The sequence below is a fragment of the Colossoma macropomum genome, unplaced genomic scaffold (genome assembly GCF_904425465.1).
Source record: "Colossoma macropomum unplaced genomic scaffold, Colossoma_macropomum, whole genome shotgun sequence".
In the NCBI taxonomy this organism is placed as follows: Eukaryota; Metazoa; Chordata; class Actinopteri; order Characiformes; family Serrasalmidae; genus Colossoma; species Colossoma macropomum.
Genome location: NW_023494796.1, coordinates 18,399,003 through 18,419,904, shown reverse-complemented (window position 1 = coordinate 18,419,904; position 20,902 = coordinate 18,399,003). Strand labels below are relative to the sequence as shown.

The window sequence follows — 20,902 nt, the reverse complement described above, 5'->3', positions numbered from 1 at the left end:
GTCAGTATCTGCAAATCTAAGATAAGGTGCTAGAACCTAAACAGACAGACACTCTGTGAAGTAAGCAGGTTCTAGGTAATTTAGAACCTTAAAAACTACTAGCAGAACTTTTAAATCTATCCTGAAAGATACAGGGCAGTCAGTGCAGAATCCATGCTGCTGCACTTTGTACGAGTTGTAAGGGATGTATAGTTTTCTTAGGAAGCCCAGTTAGAAGAGCATGACAGTAATCAACTCTGCTTGTAGCAGAGTTTAATAAGACAGTGGTTCTATTTAGAACCATGAGTTCTACATAGCACCAGTTCATCCTTAATTGGTTCTTCAGACTAATGGAGAATGTGTTGTATGTTGTTCTATATAGTACCTTTTTGAAAATGCTTCTATGTAGCACCAAAAAGTGTTCTGCTGTTGTTACAAGCTTGACACTGTAGCTACAATCTCCATCAATCTGAAGAGCTAATTTACCATGCAAATAACTTTTTAAGCATGAAGTGATCCTATATAGAGCTCATGGTTCTACTAAAGAACCCTTGAAGGAAAATTTTATTTTTTTACCCAATTTTCTTCCCAATTTAGTCGTATCCAATTCCACCTGCTAGTTAGGACTCCCCCAGTCACACGATACTACCAGCGCTAGGAGGCTAACACAGGCTTCCTCCGAGACCTGTGAAGCACCACCGCATCTTTTCGAACTGTCGCTCACGCAACGTCATTGGACAGTTGAACACGCTCGGAGGAAAGCGCCAACCTCTGATAGGGATAATGCTTAGACGGTTGCACCACTCAGAACCACAGGGGGACTGTTTTTAAAGTCCCACTCCTGTCTGCTCCGGCAAGATTTCATCCCTGCTCCTGCAGAAAATCAGAATTATTTATCCCTCTCCCGCCCGGAATCGAAATGTTTTGTCCCACTCCTACCTGCGCAGGTGCATCAAGGTGAACTGACATCCAATATCTGACATAGTCTATTCATAAATACATTGTCCTCTCCTGAAGTAACATGTTAGTCATGGTCATCAGGCTCACTGTGAAGTAACTTCACCAAACACCATTTATTCCCAGTAAACAGAAAGCAGGAATTAAACAACAGAGCAGTTATTTTTGGTGTTTTGCTGGGCAGCTGTGGCCGTTGGACTGAAGGCTCTGCTGTCTCTGTAAGCTATGAGAATTTGTGTGTTGTTCACGTGATCGGTTGCTTCGCAGCTCTTTAGAATGCCTTCATTCATTTTAATCGTTTTCCTGTTATCATTTTATATTGTTTATAAATATGATTTAGTGATCATTCTACTTTATTTAGGCTATTTTTTCATTTGCAGGATTTCTCTTCATTTCTCAAAAAGAATGGTAGCTGTATAATAGCAAAGGGTGAACATATTAAAAAAATAGATATTACGTCTAATTTAAGCCTTCGGTGTAATTTTCTTCTGCTTTTTCATGATGCTGAAAATGAAACTTGTACTTAATGGTCATTTTGACTGGAAATTAAACCAATAAAGGACGGTTTCCGACGTTGGCCAAAGTCCCTATAGGAAAGTCTGTTCACTCAACAACCATTTTGGCAACGCCCCCAGTCAGTTCTTATAAGTCATACAAGACCAGACTCTTCTCTCTTTTGAAAGAGAAAGAGCTATGAATCCCAAAGCCTAATAAAAATATATTTGAAATCACAGGTAAAATCTGACCAAAACATCATAAATAGTTTGTACAAAGACACTTTTTTACAGACCTTGTGGCTTAACGCGCAAGCCAATTGGCTCTTTTTATTGAGGGACGAGACTTTCTCCGATGCCATGTTGCGCATTACAAGCTTTCCTATTCCTTCACCAGTGAGCTGTCTCCTCCTTTATAATGTCTCTGCTTTTGCACAGTACTTCACCTAATTTTGGACCATTTGTATGAGTCCATTCTTTGTGAGATGTTCATATAAATGGCAGTAAATGTTTTCAAACAAAACTGAATTATGATGTTTTGATGCAAAACTTTGCAATAATTCTGCAGTGAATTCTCAGACTTCATGCTTACTTCTTTTGACACTAACCTCCTCTTTTCTTTTTCTTCTCTTTCTCTTTTCAGACTGACTCTGCAGAAGAACGTAGAGGTGAGTGAGAATAATAGTGGGTTTTTTGTTTTTGGTTTTTTGACTGTGTGAGGGAGAACGCTGACAAGGAGCGGGAACTTTCTGGAGTGTGAAAACGGAAGGTGATAAGCAAAGCTCGACGCGCGCAGAGGTGATAAATCAATCTGTTTGTTTCATCTCTGCAACCGCCGAACAGACGAGTCAGATCTGCGGATGTTGCTTTTGAACGTACCTGAAAGATTAGATTTCTTTCTCATATGAAGAAATTGATAGTATGATGTTTTCTTTATCTCTCTCAGTTTGTCTCGGCCTGTCTAATGGGGTGGTGTAGTGGTCTCACTCTCTTTAGATGTTTTAATATATCTCTCAGACTTGAACCAAGGCTGGAGGGGGCTGATGTCCACTGAGATCAATAAAACCCTTCATTCAATGAAATCTTAGTCAGACACACACACATATACACACAGATGCCTGTCTGTTTTCTGCTCCCTAGTATCCCAAATGCTGGCACACACATCATTTGCATAAAGAAAATTTAAAGAAGCAGCTAGGATCTCCTATTAAAAATTAATGGCTTATTAAAAAATGAATATCACATGATGGCTGCGTGGAATAGGACAAGGACGTGGCAGTCTGCTAGCAACAGCAGCTTACAGAGCAAAAAAAAAATGTCCCACCAAGCAAGTAGGAATTAGCTTTTTATTAGATTTACAGGAATTCACCAGTATTTTTCAACTTAACCTCCTAATTCAATCTAATTCAAATCTGCTGCCTCCGTACATGGTCAGTTAGCACTGTGAAAAATTCTGACGTTTCCTTCTGCATGTACTCAACTACCCCAGTATTAAAATACTGAAATCACTAATCATGTATTTTTTGTGTTTTCACAGTAAGATGAGAAAATATAGTGAGAGAACAGTAAGACAAGAAAATATACAGACCAACAATTCAGTTAAATGGCTGTTTTATGCTTTACTATAACTGTAATATGTGAAAGTGCCTTATCGTGGGCATGTTGCTAAGTATGAATTGTTAAGGACGTGGCTAAAAAGGTAAAGATAGTGCAGTTTCTTCGCTAAACAGGCTCATTTTGTAACTGATTCTAAATTGGTAATTGGAATTATTTGGTTTGTGAGAAGCAGAAGATGCAGCCAACTTCTAACACTGAACTTTGGTGGACAAGGAATTGATGCTGCAATCAAGGCCAAAGCTGGACACACTAAACACTAAAAAAAAAAATGATATCATATATGTCTGTTAGCAACAGCAGGCTACAGAGCAAGAAAAGTCCCACGAAGCATTAGTAGGAATTACTGTTTTATTGGATTTCAACCTCATCTACTAACTCAACCTAATTAGCACGGGGCAAAAATTCTGATGCATTTCCTTTTGGGATGTAGACGAGTACTCAAGTACTCACTTAACTGTTTGAGGTGCCAGTATTTAAATGTTGAAATCACTTTTGGGCTTTTTCACAAGGAGAAACATACAGACCAACAATTCAATGAAACGCCTGTTTTATGTTTTCCAATATTATATTTAAAAATATGGCTCTTCAAAGGTTCTTTAGTAAATAAAATGGTTTAAAAACTCTCAAGAGAACCCTTTGCATAATTAAAAGATTCTTGACCTGTCTTACATGAAAGCACTGTGTCATTAGGATTATCATTAGCTTGGGAATTTACAGCTTACAGTCACTATCACTGCAAAAAAATCTTCAACTTTTTTCTGCCATTTTATATGTTTTGATGTTCTGAGTACACTTGAGGTAGAACATATTGAGCCGCAGAGAAGACAAGTAAACTCAGCATTGAAGGCCACTAAACAGAATAGACAGCATTTTTACTGACATGTTGATTCACACAGGATTAATAATAACCTGGGTTTATTGCTATGGCTCATTTTATTGTAGGTACTGGTGCTTTACTCTCATCTGCACATGAAAAATGGATGTGAGCTAATCAATAAACACATTACATTGGAGGACTAAAAAATATCACCTGTCAATAGCTTACATGCTGTGGGCCCAGCTACACCAATGAAACAATGAAATGAACCATCCTGCTACCTCCTGGTCACGCTTAAATGTTTAAATTTAAATAAGATTAAAATAAAATACGATTAATTAGGTCAGTCTTAGATGAGCAGGTGTCGACAAACTTTTGAACATACAGTGTAGGTTGTGTTTTATTATAATTTGTAAAAATGTTTTCATTCAAACTTTGCCAGGCGATTAATATAACACTCAATTTCAGTAGTACCTGGCTCACTGCTGCAGGACTCAGCAGTATGCAATGTAAAAATATGTTATCTGACTGTTGAGCTACAGATGCCTATGCTACTAGCTCCAAAAATCCATAAGCTAGTATAATACTAGAAATCCCATAAGGGTGCTAGTAGAAGTTATCGTTATTGCAGTGATGGAGATTGGATAAGTATAGTTTACTTTCATACATGCGGTATTTTACAATGTCTTTGACCGTGTCTAAGCCAATCAGCTTTTAGAACCGGACCTATCTTCCCCAACTAGCACTGACAGATTTGACATGGAATCAGATGCTGAGTGAATCTACAGCTTGGGCTGGATATAAATCAGCCCCGTCTTAGTTAATACATAGTTTTCTTACAACCTCTTGGTGGTGCTAGTGTAATACTTGATTCTTGGCTTGGAGTGTAGGTAGCATTGGCGTGGATGAACTAAACTCAAGCACACAAACGAGTTCTTTCTTAATAGTTTTATATTGTCTGGATGCAATCACAACAACAGCCCTAACTCTTCTCTCCCTTTTTTTTCAGTCACTCTCTAACAGGGCAGAGTAATCAAACATCATCCTCTCTAACACATGAATATGAGGTTTTGTACTGAATTAAGTTTCTACTTATAAAACAACACATGACTATCAGTTCCATTCTTACACTAGTGTTCTTGGTCCACAGAAGTCCAAAACAATCAGCTTCTAGTCATTTGTTAACAGCAAGGAAAGCGACATAGATGCCAAAAATTCAGCCTTATTTTGAAGCCTTTTTGCAAAGTACTAAAAATGCACTTATAACAGATGACAATAAGCAAGAGCTATTATCATAGTTTCATACTGTACCTCATACTAGACTTACATATATGTGAGCTGAAGCATCTGTCAGCTGGCATCTATTATAAGTATATTTTGTTGTATTTTTTTTTCTCTTGTAAGTAGGGGATACAGGGAATACAAGACCATCAGTTGACATTGTTGTCAGTGGTAATCGACCGTACACTGTAGATGCTGCAAGTTGAAAAAACTGGAGTTTCCCTCTAAAACATATGCAGTCAAACCGAGCCCCGGCCATCTGTAACTTTATGTGAGTTGGCTTGTGTGAGTTTTGCTGGATTCGCAGTCGTGAGATGTTGTGACGGTGAGTCAATAGCACCTAGAAAGTGCAACATGGGAAAAGCTGCTTATCGCTCCCTGTAGTCAGTCAGAATTAATGAATCTGTAGAGACATAGTGAGTCATTCAATTGGATTTGTGTCGTTTTCCTACACAGTGAGGGGAAACAAGTGTTCAGACACTTTGTGTTACTTGATATCCTGCCAGTGCACGTATTCACCTCACATTTACACAAATACACTTTTTAGTCATTAAAGTATGCATTCAAAAACCATGATATTTTGGGTTTGGTCCATGCAAATTGCACCTGGTGTCATTTTAAAAGACGATTGTTTGGGAAGATTTTTTTGAAGGTGGCTTCCTAAAGTTCTCAGGGACAACATTATTAAATAATGCTTGAATGGGAATGATACAGCTCTTAAAAGTCCCTGCCAGTATAATTGAATTGATAGTAGGCAAGTGGAAGATAATAGAACCACAGCTAATCATCCCTGGACAGATTTCTACCAGATTAATGTTATGAAGTTAAGGGAGAAGCTGGCAGTCATTGCCGGACAATTGAAAGCAGAAGGACCAACAGAAAACAATAAGCAATGAACTGCACAGCAAACACCTCACGCAAAACTGCACAACTCCTGTCCTGGAGGGCTGGTGTCCAACACAGTTTGGTGATTAACCTACGCAAAAACACATCTGATTACATTTACCTGTTAATTGCCAGGTTAAGTGGGAGTGTTTTTGAGTATGGAAAAGTGTACTCTTTTCAGATGCAACAAAAATAGAACTCATTAGCAATAATTCAGCCTGTCTTGTTTGGAGAAAGAAGCGTTGATCCTAAGAACACCACACAGTGAAGTATGGTGGTGAGAGAAATTACTCGTCATGGAAGTAACGGTAGAGTGATGTACTGGGAGATGTATGAGGAGAAAATTATGACTCCCGAACATACAGCCAGAATAAAACTAGTTTCTAAAAAAAAAGGTGAGGATGTTGGCCTAGTCAGTCTCCTGAATCTCACTGAAACTTCATGGCAGATTTGAAATAGCGAGTCCATCAGGGGGACCCTCATAACCTTGGGGAACTCCTGGAGATCTGCTCTCCTGCAGAGTTTAGTTCCAACCTGCATGCCCCTCCCCCTTTACCCAACACTACTGATTCTGATCCAGCCAATCAACAATTTCACAACTTCTGAAGATGTTAATTAGCTGGAGCAGTGTGTGGCTGATGGTGGTTGAAAGAAGAATCACAGGACGGTAGAACTCAAAGACCAGGGTTGGTGACCACTGGCCTAGAGCAGTGGGCCAAAATTGAACTACAGTGCTATGAAAAGCTAATTACTTCTTACCAAACACATCTCAATCAGAGCTCAAATTGCCAACAACAGCTTTGCAACAAAGAACTGATGTTATTAATTTGTGGTGTCTGAATACATTTTTCCCATCAATTTGTGTGTTTTTTTTTTTTTAAATATATCAGTACAGTATTAGTATTAGTATTTATATTAATTCTTATAAATACAAACCTTTTTTTGTTCATGCAAATCACGAAGTCAAAACAAATTTTGACTTTATATGTAAATGTAAAGTGGATATATGCACTGGAAATACACTCACTTTATTCAGAACACCTCCTTGTATCTATACTCAGTATCCATTTTATCAGCTCCACTTACCACATAGGTGGACCTTGTAGTCGTACAATTACAGACTGTACTCCATCTGTTTCTCTGCATAGTTTGTTAGCCCCCTTTTACCCTGTTCTTCAGTGGTCAGGACCCCCACAGGACCACCACAGAGCAGGTACTATTTGGTTGGTGGATCATTCTCTGACGTGGTGGTGGTGTGTTAGTGTGTGTTGTGTTGGTATGAGTGGATCAGACACAGCAGTGCTGCTGGAGTTTTTAAACACTGAGTCCACTCACTGTCCACTCTATTAGACACTCCTACTAATAGAGTTAACAACTGGGGCTAACAATTTATGCAGAGAAACAGATGGACTACAGTCTGTAATTGTAGAACTACAAGGTCCACCTATATGGTAAGCGGGACTGATATAATGGACAATGTGTGTAGAAACAAGGAGGTGTTCCTAATAAAGTGTTCTGTGAGAGTATATTATATAACAAAATCAAGTGTTTGAATACTTGTTTCCCCTCACTGTACAAAGCCAACCGTCATGCATATAACTAAACAGCACACACTAGTGGCTGTCTAAGGTAATTACATCTTCCCAGCTCTACATAAACCCAACATCCGCTCCAATTGTAAATCCTCCTCATTCCACTAAATTGCTCTTGTTCTGCTCAGGCACACACACACACACACACACACACCACACACACACACACACACACACAATTTTCATCTTCCTAGAATTAGGAATACCCAGAAGTGACCAGTTTCAATCACTGCCCCAAAACCCATAGCTTGTCCTTTTCGCCCGTTTCCATCCAGACCTCCCAAGATTGAACAAAAAAGCTGATGTACAGCCAGGATAACAGTGATGATACAATCCAGGCTTAGATATTACAAAAACAAACACGCAAATCCAGACACTGTGCTGTGGATTAGGAACAGAGTCAGTCATACTTACAGTATGTCAGGATATGAACATTGAGCTGTATGAGCCCTTCTTGCTTAGGGTAGATTCCCTCTGTCACATCTAGAATAATATCTCTATTTCCAGCTTTATTGTTCACATTTCAATTCACCCATTTGAATTACAGTGAAATTGGCTCAGGCAACTGACACTCTATTCATAACTGAGATGAACTGCTATGTTTTAAGAAGAGTTTACAAATAATTCATGAATTGAATTTATTGAATTGATGGATATGACCTCAGGCCTGCTGTCCAAGGATTTGGAATGATTTGTCATTTCAATACTTGTTATTTTAGTTAGCAATAATGGATCAAAATCTAATAATCAGTATGCATCACTTTTTTCAGTATTGCAAACTTTTTGAGAGCATCAGAAAGTTCTGATACATAAGATAGTGTCATTATTTATTGTAAGTCATCTTTTTTAACACTTTAAATAAAAGGTATTCTGGTTAGTTTAATTATGCATTTCTCTTCAGTGTTGTACAGCATTCTTTAGAGCTGCCTACAGCTTTTTCCATTCTACTTCCTACTTAATGAGTTAAAACTTGTGAAGCTGTGGAACAGTAGCTACAATTCATAGTACAAATATGTTAAAACATATATCTTCATGAAAAAAAAATGTTTTTTTATTGAACTCCTTCAGTTTCTGAAGCTTTTAAACTGAAAGTAATGTTAAGCAGTGCAATGCAAGATAGTCTGTTTAGTGGCTGAGTTAGTTTCAGCTATGCTATTTAAGGAATTATTTAGTAACTTATATTACTTAGCAGGAAAGTACACAGTTGCTTGAGTAATCTGAAAAATCAGGGAAAAAAATATAGACTAACAGTTCTGTAAAACACTGTAACAGCGCTGTACAGTGCCACAGTTTTGCTCATATTTACGATCTTCTCTATCCAAAGAATCTCTAAAATAGTAATTTTACAGGACAAGGCAAAGCTCTTCTCAACTTTCAATGTAAGTTAAGGTAAAGAGATTTTATTCCAAATGACTCCGAAGCATTCTATTGGTCAATTGATCACGATATTTTCACACAATGAAAAGGCCAGCTGCTTTGTTCAAGTGATGTATCAAAATAAAAATTCAACAAAAATGGAGAAACATGTTTTTCTTTGGATAGCGATAATATGATACCATACTTTGCTACCGCAAAATGGGAGTAACATAACATTAGCAAGTTACTAAAGTGAATGAGAATTCAGAGACAGTGCAGCTCTCACTAGGCTACTACCATGGACATGGGAAGTGGAGGTGCTGAGGGTATGGTAGCAGCCCCAGATTTCAGGATTGTTTCCAAAGTTGGGAAGCTGCGCAAAATGTAGATAAAAACAGAATGTAATGATGTGCAAATCATTTAAACCCTATATTTAATTTGAAATACAAATTGAAGTACAAAGACAATGTTGAAACACAAATTGAAGTACAAAGACAATGTTGTTTATACAATTATCAAATGTTGAAACTGAGAAATGTTATGTTTTTTATTATTTTTTTTACTTAATGCCCATTTTGAATTTGATGCCAGCAACACGTTTCAAAAAAGTTGGGAGGGGGGCAACAAAAGAAAGCAAAGTTGTGTAATGCTAAAACAACACCTAGTGGAACATCTCACAACTAAGTAGAGGTCAGAGGTATAGATGATGAGGGGTTCATCACTCTGTGAAAGATTGTGTGGGCAAATCATGCAACAATTCAAGAATAATGTTTTTCAATGTAAAATAGCAAAGAACTTGGGAAATTCATCATCTATAGTACAGAATATCATTAAAAGATTCAAAGAATCCGGAGAAATCTCTGCATGCAAGAGACAAGGCTGAAAACTAATATTGGCTGGCTGTGATCTTTGGGCCCTCAGACAGCACTGGATTAAAAACAGTGAAATCACTGCATGGGCTCACAAACACTTTTAAAAAACATTGTCTGTGAACACAGTTTGTCGCTGCATCCATAAATGCGAGTTAACTCTATCATGCAAAGAAGAAACTATATATAAACAAGATCCAGAAACTCTGTCCCTTTCTCTGGCCCTGCGCTCATTTAAAATGGACTAAGGGAAAGTAGAAAAGTGTCCTGTGGTCTGAAAAGCCAGCGTTCGTGATGGTATGGTGGTGCATTGGTGCTCATGGCATGGGTGACTTGCACATCTGTGAAGGCACCATTAATGCTAAACAATATATACAAGAACAACATATGCTGTCGTCCAGATGACACATGGCCTTGCTCATTCCAGCAAGACAATGCCAAACAGCATTCTGCATGTATTACAACAGCATGGCTCCATACTAAGAGTCCAGATGCTAAACTGGCCTGCCGGCAGTCCAGACCAGTCACCCACTGAAAAAATTGCCGCATTATGTCATGAAAAATATGACAAAGGACACCCTGAAATGTTGAGCAGCTGGAATCCTATATATCCTATATATAATCCTATATATATCCTATATCAAGCAAGAATGGGAAAACATTTCACTTTCAAAACTACAGCAGTTAGACTCCTCAGTTCCCAAACGCTTACAGAATGTAAGTGTTGCTGGCGTCAAGTTCAAAATGGGAATATATTTTTCAAAGAATTGTCTGTATATTGTCATCTCTCACCACATTATAGCACATTATGGCATGTTCTGTTTGATAGAAATTACCAAAAAATGAAAACATCATATCATTTTGCATGACATATCATTCACATCACGTATATGCTGCTTAAAATTTCAGCACCACCAACTTAAAACACCTTCCTGCGTCCCTGACTTCTACAACCGTAGCTGTCATTACCTAAAACTAAAAACAACAAAAATATATATTTATTAAACTCACATGATGGCACATCAGTCACTGAGGAGACAAAATCTTTGACGAGACATCATCTGCCACTGCAACAGTTAGCTTTAGTGTTATTTAGCTCATTGACTAATATGAAGGGGCAAATACTTACGATTTCCCTCAGCTATTTTCAAATAAAACAATGTTTCTTTAGCTTACTAGCAGTAGTGCACCAGTTTACCACAAGTGTGTATTGTGATTTGTTAATATCGAGCAAATAGCTGTTTTTTCTATTGCTGCAGTTAACCAAATGTTCATTCCTTATCTGTTCCTTACCAGTTTCTCAATTAAACTTTAAAAAGAAAAAATCATGATGGAGCAACCGTTTTCTGAATGTTTTTCTATGGTCTCAGTAACATCAAAGCAAAAACAAAAGAAGAATTGCAATTTGTTTCAGTCATTTTCTCCTATTTTTTGCAAAATAAATTCTGAAATATTTTTTCTAGGCAGCGACAGACAACAAAAGTCAAAGTCTTCACATTTAAATGTGGCAATATCAGCAAAACATGTATGTAAACCCAATTCACATCTAATCGTTAATATAAATGTGTTACAGTGAAGATTTTTTCACTTGTCAGTTCTGTGTATTTGGTATGATGCTTTAAGATCTTTGCAGAATGGTTTTGTAAGTCGTACATTACCCAAAACAAAATTCCTCAAGTGACCAAAGAAATGAAGTGTATACCTGAAGGAACATTACTGTACATGGATAGTGTTAACTTTCAGTTCATATTATCCAGTTAAATGAGAAATCCTGCTTTGTGAAATAGCCTCAGAACACTTAAGTACACTTGTCTGCTAAAATGCCAGCCTGAATCTCGTGAGGCTTCACTCCGTTTTCCTCCACAGATTCAGTCTGGCATTAGTCTAATAGCAGGCCATTTCTGTGGACTACTTTTTATTTAGCTGGACAAGTCAGCTCGTCGTGATGAGCTACAAATATGGTAGTTGGTTGAAGTTTGAGATAAATTTAATGGAAATGGGTGAAGAAACTGTAACACTGACAAAATCACAAGAATTGATGCTGTAATTAAAGGAATCTACTCCATATGAATAATTACCATGGACATGTTTCCCTGTACTGCTATAACAGAAGCCAACGGGCAGTTTCTCAGTTCCGTCACTGAATGTCTTTTTGTACCACACTGTCAAGAATTCTTCAGTCAAAAGTGTGATCAATTAAAGCTGCATTATGTAATTTTTGTTTTAAATTAAAAGAAGTTGCCCTGTAAAGCCTGAAATAATCATTTAAAAGTCAGAGGTGTTGGGTCTGATTAGGTGGGAGTTTTCCAGACCAGATAATATGTCTTTACGCATTAATGGTTAATTATTTAACACAGGCTCAGAAAGAAGGTCTGGCTAGATGTTCAAGATGCTGGTAATAGTAGATAACTCACTTACATCCTCAGAAGGCACATCCTTTACCAAGTTTTGACTGAGTTCTCTTCGAACACTCTTTCACCGCACTCGCAATCATAAGATTCATCTGCTCGGGGAAAGGGTCCAAAGTATTGCATGTTACAAAATGTTCTTCTGCACGTTGTGTGTACTTACACATCTCCACCAGAGAGGTCTCCAAATCCCCAAATCTTACACAGTGTAGCTTTATCTGTAAAATCTGTATTTGTTCATTTGGAAATGGAACTACTTTTCCAGAGGGAATGATTTATCAGCATAGTAGTGTGGGTGGAGTTTAGACAGGTAACTGCGTGTATAGCATAAAACGAAAAGAAAAGCAAACATAACTACATTATTTTTACTGTGCAGCTTTAGTATTTGAAATTGTAAACCTTCAAAAAATGTTTTAAATTTGTGTTATATGTTATATGTAAGTATTTTAGACATATTTTGATCATATTTTACAGCTAACAAGACTTCGGTTCTTTTCTAAATACAGAGAAACACAAAAATTATTATTCAAGGTGATCAACATTACAATACTGATGCAGATAGGCTCAAAAATGTTGGGGTAATTAAACAGTTGCTGAGACAAGGAGATTTGTACTTGAACACGGCATCTTGACAGCTGAGGTGTAAAGTAGGCTTTAAAGCTTTAAAGCTTCTGAATAAAGGTACTAACCTGAAAAGATATTAAACTGTCACTGAGGTGACAGTTTCAACTTCAGTACTTTTAATTAGGGAACATAAAACAACCATATTCCATTGAAATTATACTTTTTAAGTTGTATTGACTCCACACACCCTGTCTTGACCCCAGCCTTTTTATTTTTTGATCTGTTTTAAAATATTAAGGTGATAAAGTACAAATATGTTCCTTTCCCTTGAGAAGAAAAAACTTATTTAAGGTCCCTAAGACCTTAAAATCATGGTTGTGCATTTAATGTTACATTTACATTGTTTATACCTTACTAGAAAAAATACAAGTACAAGCTATCCTTTTTTTCTGGCAGTGTTGACAATGAAAGAGTGGTTTCTGAATTGTGTAGTACTGTACAAAGCATTTCTAATGAAGTGGCCAGTGAGCGGTAGTACAAAATGTTTCTAATGAAGTGGCCAGTGAATGTTGATCTGAGGATTTATGTTCACTGATGTTGGTGCTTCATAAGAGGGAATGATTAAGTGTGTGTTTAAAACTTTATTCATCTTTCAGGAGAATTCTGCGGAGTCTGTCTTTCATTCACCGAGCATGAGGCAGCACCTGTTTAGTCACACTTTGAGACAGGTAAGCACCCACACACTTGCACCACCACACACATGACCACATTGACACATTTAGATATTTCCTTTTCACATACTTACACAAAATGGCATACATTTTAGAGGTCTGCACAGGCATGAAGTTAAAATTTGAACCTGACTTGACATGTAACTTTACCAGGCCGACTGGTAACTCTAAATCTGAAACCTGAACCTGACCCAAACCCCTGACTTTGAGACCCAGCCCAGCTCGACTGATCCTGCTAAATTTCAAACCCAAACCCAAACTGATTTCATGACTTTGATCTAACAACAATTGTTATATGGTAAACGGCAGTGCTAACTAAGTGAGGAGCTGGTTAGCATTAGCTTAGCTAACATGCGACCAGCTCTGCTCACCACAAAACAGGTTCAATTACTGACAAACAAAAGCTACACTGACGCAAGTTTAGATGATAATGACTCAAATCTTAGGAAGCAAAGTCGAGCGATGGCCAGGAAGCTGAAATGAAAACTGTTCTGTGGTCATTAAATCTGTAGCCTCCTAACGTTAGCTAAGCTAATGCTAGCTGGCTCCTCTCTCCTAGCTAGCTTAACTAGTCTCCTACAGATTCTGTGCTATAGTGGATGGCACCAGCCTGCTAACTACACTTGTGTTAGCTTAGCACAGCAGGCTACAGCTCAGTGCACCACAGTATATGTTTAATTTTGACTAATTGTTATGAGTACAGAGGATAAAATGACAGAAAGTCCAAATCAAACCTGTTTTGTCATGTTTTTAGCTGTAGCCTGCAAACGCGAGCATAGTTAGCAAGCTGGTGCCACCCAGTATAGTACAGGGTCGGCTTCAGACGCTTATAAACACCAGTTTAGAGGATAAAGAACCTGAAAACACAGTCAAATGACTACTGGAATTGAACAAATGTGTTCAGGCTGTTAGCAGTTAGCCACTCTTTTGTGAAGTTTCTGATTTAGCAGCACAGCAGATGGAAAAAGAAACTGTAATCAGTCTCACGAGTCCACATCAGTGCGAACGCCCCGGGAAACGTTTGGCTCCAAAGCTCTGCTATTAGAGCTATAATTGTCTATACATTGAGGGTAATGTGCACTAATCAAAGCCAACTATTCATATGCAAATGGTTTGACTAGCTGCTTAAACATAAGAAATACTAACATATGAAAATGCTTAAATTCCTGGACATCTGGTTGACCAAAATCCTAGACTATCATGAAAGTCCAGGGAAATCATAAACAGGTGGCAACTGTAAAAAAATTGACCCAAACTCCATATTTTGTCAGGCTGCGGTGGGGTGACGGACCTCTAACACACGTCTATGTCCGCAATAACCTCTCTCAAACTTTTTGTCACGCACTTTCAGACTTGCACACAGAGGACAGAAATATTTCTCTATGCTGAGCTTTACAGAGCCCATACACATGAATACTGTATATGGACACTAAATCTCTCAGGGTACGCATGCCTGTGTATATGCGTGTGTGCCCATGAATATGTCTGTGTGTGTTCGAGAGCGAGAGAGAGAGAAGGAGAGAGAGAGTTTTATAGAGCATACGCTGATGCATTATTGAAAACTACTCAGAGACGCATCCTGCTCTTTCTGGCACTCTCTAGACGTAATCCGCTAAAAATATACGTTTACCTCATCTGTTTCTCTCTCTGTTCTCTGTGTCAGTTTGTCTGTCCACCTCTCTTTTTCCATTGGTCTCCTCCTTCTGTACCCTTCTCTTTGTATCTCTCCATGCCCCTTTCTTTAAAAGCCTAAGTGCTCCTAAGCATTTGTGAGTTTATACAAGAAAGCGACATAGATGGAGCTTCTCTTCCATCATGTTTTGTTTGTCTAACACCGGAAGACTGTTGTAGTCTCTCAGGGGAGCCATTCTGCTCAGAAGATGGTTAGCAAAACCCAGCGCAGCATTGCAGTCACCGTGATCATGGTGACCTTAGTGCCTAATTGCAAACAGGTCCTGTTTCATACACATATACCATACCAATATATAGATTTAGTTCAGTTTACTGAGAGTGCTGCTGCCCTCTACTGATCATAAATATTTTAGCACCAAGCCAAACTGAGCTCCTCTGATCAGGCTGTTTCTTCAAATCCAGTCATCTGGAAGCTGGGGTCACCAGTCATGCTGGTTTTCATTCCAACCAGGCAGCTGCCCAATTGGAATGAAAACCTGAAGCCATGCCGGCCTTTTCCGGATAAGATTAGTGACCTAGTGAAAGAAAAATGCATTTAAGTGTACTTTTCAAAAGTGTATTTAACATGAAAAGTGCATATCTTTCATGTTTGTGCTTTAATCATACTTTAATATGTAATAAAAGTGTATTTAAATTGTCATTAAGCTATAAATACCACTCATATTCTTCCAGTATATTTAAATAATGTAGAAATACGTATTGTATGCCTACAAGTGCTGTTCTGTTCTGAACTGCAACAACTTGTGTTGCAATGAGTTTAAATAAAAAGTCTTATGTTTTATTTTTTCCCAATATATTAAACTCAAAATAAATAGAACTTGTGCACTACAATTTGCAGAAAATCTGTACCTTACTGTACTGTATCTTACCCCATGTAGGGGGTTATCTTGTCCGATAATGTTCCTTTTAAAGATGTTCTTTTTTGTGCTCTAAAAAAAATCTGGCTGCTGTTCCAGCTTATTTCCTCTAACTGTATGTAGGTGTACACATTATCATCATGTATATGATGAAGTACATATGTGCAAATATGGTTCCGCTTTACAGTAAATCAGCATTGTTCCTATAAGTCTTTTTTTAGGAGGTTTCTGTTAGCTAGCACTAATATCTCCAGCTCTTACTGATACCCATCTGTTCTCGTGTCCTTGTGCTTTTATTCTTACAAGTTTATTTGGAAAGATATTCATACAAGCTAATTTGGCATGTGTTCATTGCAAGGAAATTTGGCAAGAAGTTTCTTTTCAGTAAGTGCAAGATAGCTCACGTTCTTGGGACTGAGGAACACCCACTGTTCTAACTCAGTGGTCACCAGCGTTGCTCCTGCACCCTCCTTTAAGATGCCTGATAAAGCTAACTGGGGTCTTTGCACACTAGATCAAGTGTGTTAAGCCAGGTTGATGCTCAAACAAGGAGACTACACAATGCAGTTTTAGAACCTTGTAGACTACAGTTTAACCCCTTAAATGGTCAGGGCCCACCACCAGGCCCATAGAATTAGTAAGAATAGCTCTACCAGTTTGCACTGAAGTCCCTGTATTAACTAAATAATCTTAGTATGTAATAATCCTGAGATTTTAAGAGGTTAAAAAAGTGCGCTGAAATGATGGTTGCAGAATTTTTCTCTCCACTATAGTCATGGCGAGTCTCCACCCACTATAGGTCTATCACTCTGTGCTACCAAGCTGGGAGGGTGAAGGGCAGTAGGGCAGCACTCATGTGTCGCATACTGACTTTTTACCACCAGGCTGTTTCAGTACACTCTGTATACTCATGGAGCACAATGTGATTACTCGATCCCATGATTAATAAACAATTTTGATGTATTTCTATGGACACCTGTAGGATACTGCAATTCAAGTCTCTTGCAGTCATTCACAGACATGCCAAAATGTTTTGAGGTACAAAAATAGTCAGGTTGTGATTGAAAACTCATGTAAATATTGGCTTGACATGCTTAACTAACCTTGGACAAGGTTTGCTAACGTCAGCTCTGTGTAACCAGCAGCTAAGTAGACTACTATTTTGTTAAAGACAGACTGTGGCTTCAAAATAAGCCTGAAACATTCTGAAACGTTAATAACAAGAGGGCTGTTAGTGACCACTGATATCAGTCTTTTTGAAAAGGGTTTTTTTATGTTGTGTGGATGGAAGACAGAGGGAAGGACGGAAAAGGTGTTTATTTGAGCTCACTGATCTCTGACACACTGTCACGGCAGTGCAAACCCAGTGGTGTACAGTGAACTGTATATATAACAAATGAATACAATTACTGTATTTCAATTTCAATGGCTGAACACATTAAAATTAAAATATCTCTTTCTCTCTGAGAATACTGACTGCCCAATTCTGTGTCAGCTAACAGGTGTCCACGTTGGCTAGTATCTTTCTGAATGTTGGGGAGGCCAATTATGCTGTCTTGTACTCCTCGCCACGGACGGCTGTGGCATCACCGGGGACTGAGCTTGCGATCTTCCAGTCATATGGCCAGTGCTTAGACCTGTGTTGTCCAAAGCGTGACCCATGGGTGAAAGTTGGCCCATGAGGATGCTTGGCTTGGGCAGCCAGAAAATACCCAAATACCTTAAGCCCACTACCTCACCCAGTGAGAGAGATAAACATATTTTTACAGTATATTTATTCTTTCTTACTGTCTGTTTCAAATTGTATTTTCATAAGTGTTTTATTGAGAAACATTAGCATAATATCACTTTTATACATCTTTATTTGTAGACTGTTTTGTCTTTTTGGCCATCAGTCCACCACAAACACCACACAAAAAGTTTGCCCCCCCCCCGGCTTAGATGATCAACGTGATGTTTCAACTTTAAAATCACTCCTTTATTTCAGTTTGGTTTTATTCCTTTCAATCAATGCCACTCAGTAAGTGTTTACCCCTCACAAATACTGTAAGCTTGATGCATGTTCATTGGTAGATCTAAGATATTGTGTAAAACTGTTGCCTTAAACTGAACCTATTCAACTTTTAAAACTCCAAACTCCAGCATTGATTTTCCTAATAGTGGTAGTTTGTATAGTGTAGTGTGAAACACTGCCACCCTGCATGCGGCGGGCTGGGGTTCAGTTCCCCACCTAGGACTCAATGCTACACCAATAAGAGTCCTTATGGCAAGATTTGCCAGCCACTGTAATGTGATTAAATTGTAAGTTGATCTGGACAAAAATACCCCCGCTTTTAAAAGTATTCTAAAACTGTCTTATCAGAGGAGAGCGTGCTGGACTCTGGATGGGATTGGGATTGATCTCTGTAGGAAGGTCAGTCTCCAGGAGCGAGGCTGATGACTGCTGAGCTGTTGCTAATGATACTTTTTGTCCCCCCCTCAGCTTCTGTAACTCAGAGACACAGCATGTGCCCCATCGAAAGGTAAGAACCAGAGATGACCACACACTCTGACCAATGCAACCTGACACACACATTGCTTTCAAACATATTAAGTGCTGTAGTTCTTAATTCTGCCTTATCAGTAGTGTTTTCTCAGCGGTCTGCTAGGCTTCTACATCTTTCTTAGACATAATAGTCATTATATATACATATATCATTTCACTCTGAGGTAGGTAGTAACTACATCTGCTGGACACCCTGGTTAACTTTATTGTCATGTTAACCATTTGATCATGCAGGAATTAAAAAAATTCAATCATTTTAAAAGTCAGGAAAGTTAATATATATCTTATACATGCAACTTACACATCTCTGCCACACGTAAAAATATAAACTTGTTTCCAGTGCCTGTTGTTCTAACTAACCCCATAGGCTGGGGTTAATTGTAACAGTTGCTAAAAAGTCTGGTAAATCAATACAATATACAATTATTTCAATGCAATACTGTGTTGTTTGCTGAGCTCTCCAGCCCAAAGAGAAACAAATATATTATTCAAAACGATTATAATTAGTAAAGAGTGGCAGTGTTGAATACGGCAAACTTGTCTTTGATCACAGTAGAACAGCAAATATCAGCACAATGAAACTGAAATACATTTTATTTATATGACATCTATAGAATGTTTTGATGCACCATACTTTATATGGGAGAATGTGGTCTACTCTGTACTTTAGCCTGACTAGCTCTCACTGTCAGCTGTTTATAAGCTTCAACATGGTGTTATATTACAGCCACCACAAGTGTGATTAAAATAATATAGGTGTGAATTCTGTGACGTCTACACACCGCCTAACACTTCTGATGAAAAAAGTTACTTTTAGGGTACAAATACTAATCTTGAGAAAAATCTGACAAAAATTGCCGATGACATTGCTATGAAAATGCAAGAACAGGACTAAAAGCGTGTTCTACCTAAACCCCCTTTAAGTACATAAAATATCCTGTTACACTTCATTTTACACTCATTTAAGCTCTAGGAGATACAGACTCCAGTACTAGATTTGGGTTGCATGATGGTTAGTTCTGAGACAGTCTAACTAAATTGTGCTGAAATGCAAAGCAGGTTCTAGCATTTAGGTAAGTGTAAATTCCTAACAAGAGTTTGTTATAAGACCTCCCTCTTGTTTTATTTTCTTAAAGATATTCTTGTGTTTCATAGTTGGCTGCTTTGCTGGCTTGTTTTGATGCTCTGTAAAGTGACCTTGAGCTTGGCAAAGGTGCTTTATAAATAAAACATTATTTATTATTATTATTATTATTATTAAGAATAAACCAAAAACACATTGTGCAAAATCATTAGTGGCCCTAAGGAATGTTTTGAATAAACCCAAAGAAATCTCCATCTCTGAGGTAATCTCTCTATTTGTCCTAGTCTCCCAACACTGTTGTCTATGACCATTTCTTGTTTTTTTTCCTGGGGTATGAACATGAGGTTACACACATGTAAAATCCATTTGTCATCCATCAAGATGGGTAAAACCACAGAGCTGTCAACTTAATTGAGACACAAGGTTAGGAAATGATTACAAACAAATGAACAACATGAAACCATTGAAGATTTGCAAGGAAGAGGACACATGATCGCACTGCCACCACATACAGCAAGGAGCATGGTAAGAGAGACAAAAGAGGAATCCAAAGATAACAATTTTTGAGCTGCACCGTTCAGTTGAATCTTAGGGTTTTCAAATTTCACCTCCATGACCAGGAGCTGTCTGGAAGTGTTCCATGAAAGAAGCCTTTACTAAGAACAAACTGCACAATGTGCCTTTGAAACGTCATCGAACAGATAGAATCATGTGAAGTGGTCAGATAAGACAAAAAATTAACTTTTTGGTCATGCACACCAGCATCACGTTTGGTGAAAAAAAGGGACTGCATAAAATGAAAAGAACTTGGTACCCAGTGTCAAGTACAGTGGTGAATTATTGATGCTTTGGAGCTGTTTTGCTACTAGTGGGCAATCAGTGACATGATGAATTCTACTAAATACCAGGAGAAGAAACTCAGCCGTGTTTGGAACTTTCAGCAAGATAATGACACCAAACATACATCAAAATCCACACAGAAATGGCTGCACAATGGGAGCACAATGTTTTGCAATGGTTCTCCAAGTCATCTCCAGATTTTAATCCAATTGAAAACGTGTGATGTACATTGAAGAGGGCAGTCTACAAGTGAAGACCCAAGAATTTAAAAAACTGTGAATTTTCTGCATAGAGAAGTGGTCCAAAATCCCTCAACAAGTGTTCTCACACCTTG

General features: G+C 38.1%; 1 protein-coding gene across 1 annotated transcript in view; it reads left to right on the top strand.

Annotated features, from left to right (window-relative positions):
- The window catches only part of ptprdb (protein tyrosine phosphatase receptor type Db), a 110,142-nt gene that overhangs the window by 9,240 nt on the left and 80,000 nt on the right, over positions 1 to 20,902 (top strand). The window contains exons 2-4 of the mRNA XM_036583042.1: positions 2,074 to 2,098; positions 13,476 to 13,547; positions 18,582 to 18,621. The gene's annotated coding sequence lies outside the window, so the exon portion shown is untranslated. The remainder of the gene's footprint in view (positions 1 to 2,073; positions 2,099 to 13,475; positions 13,548 to 18,581; positions 18,622 to 20,902) is intronic.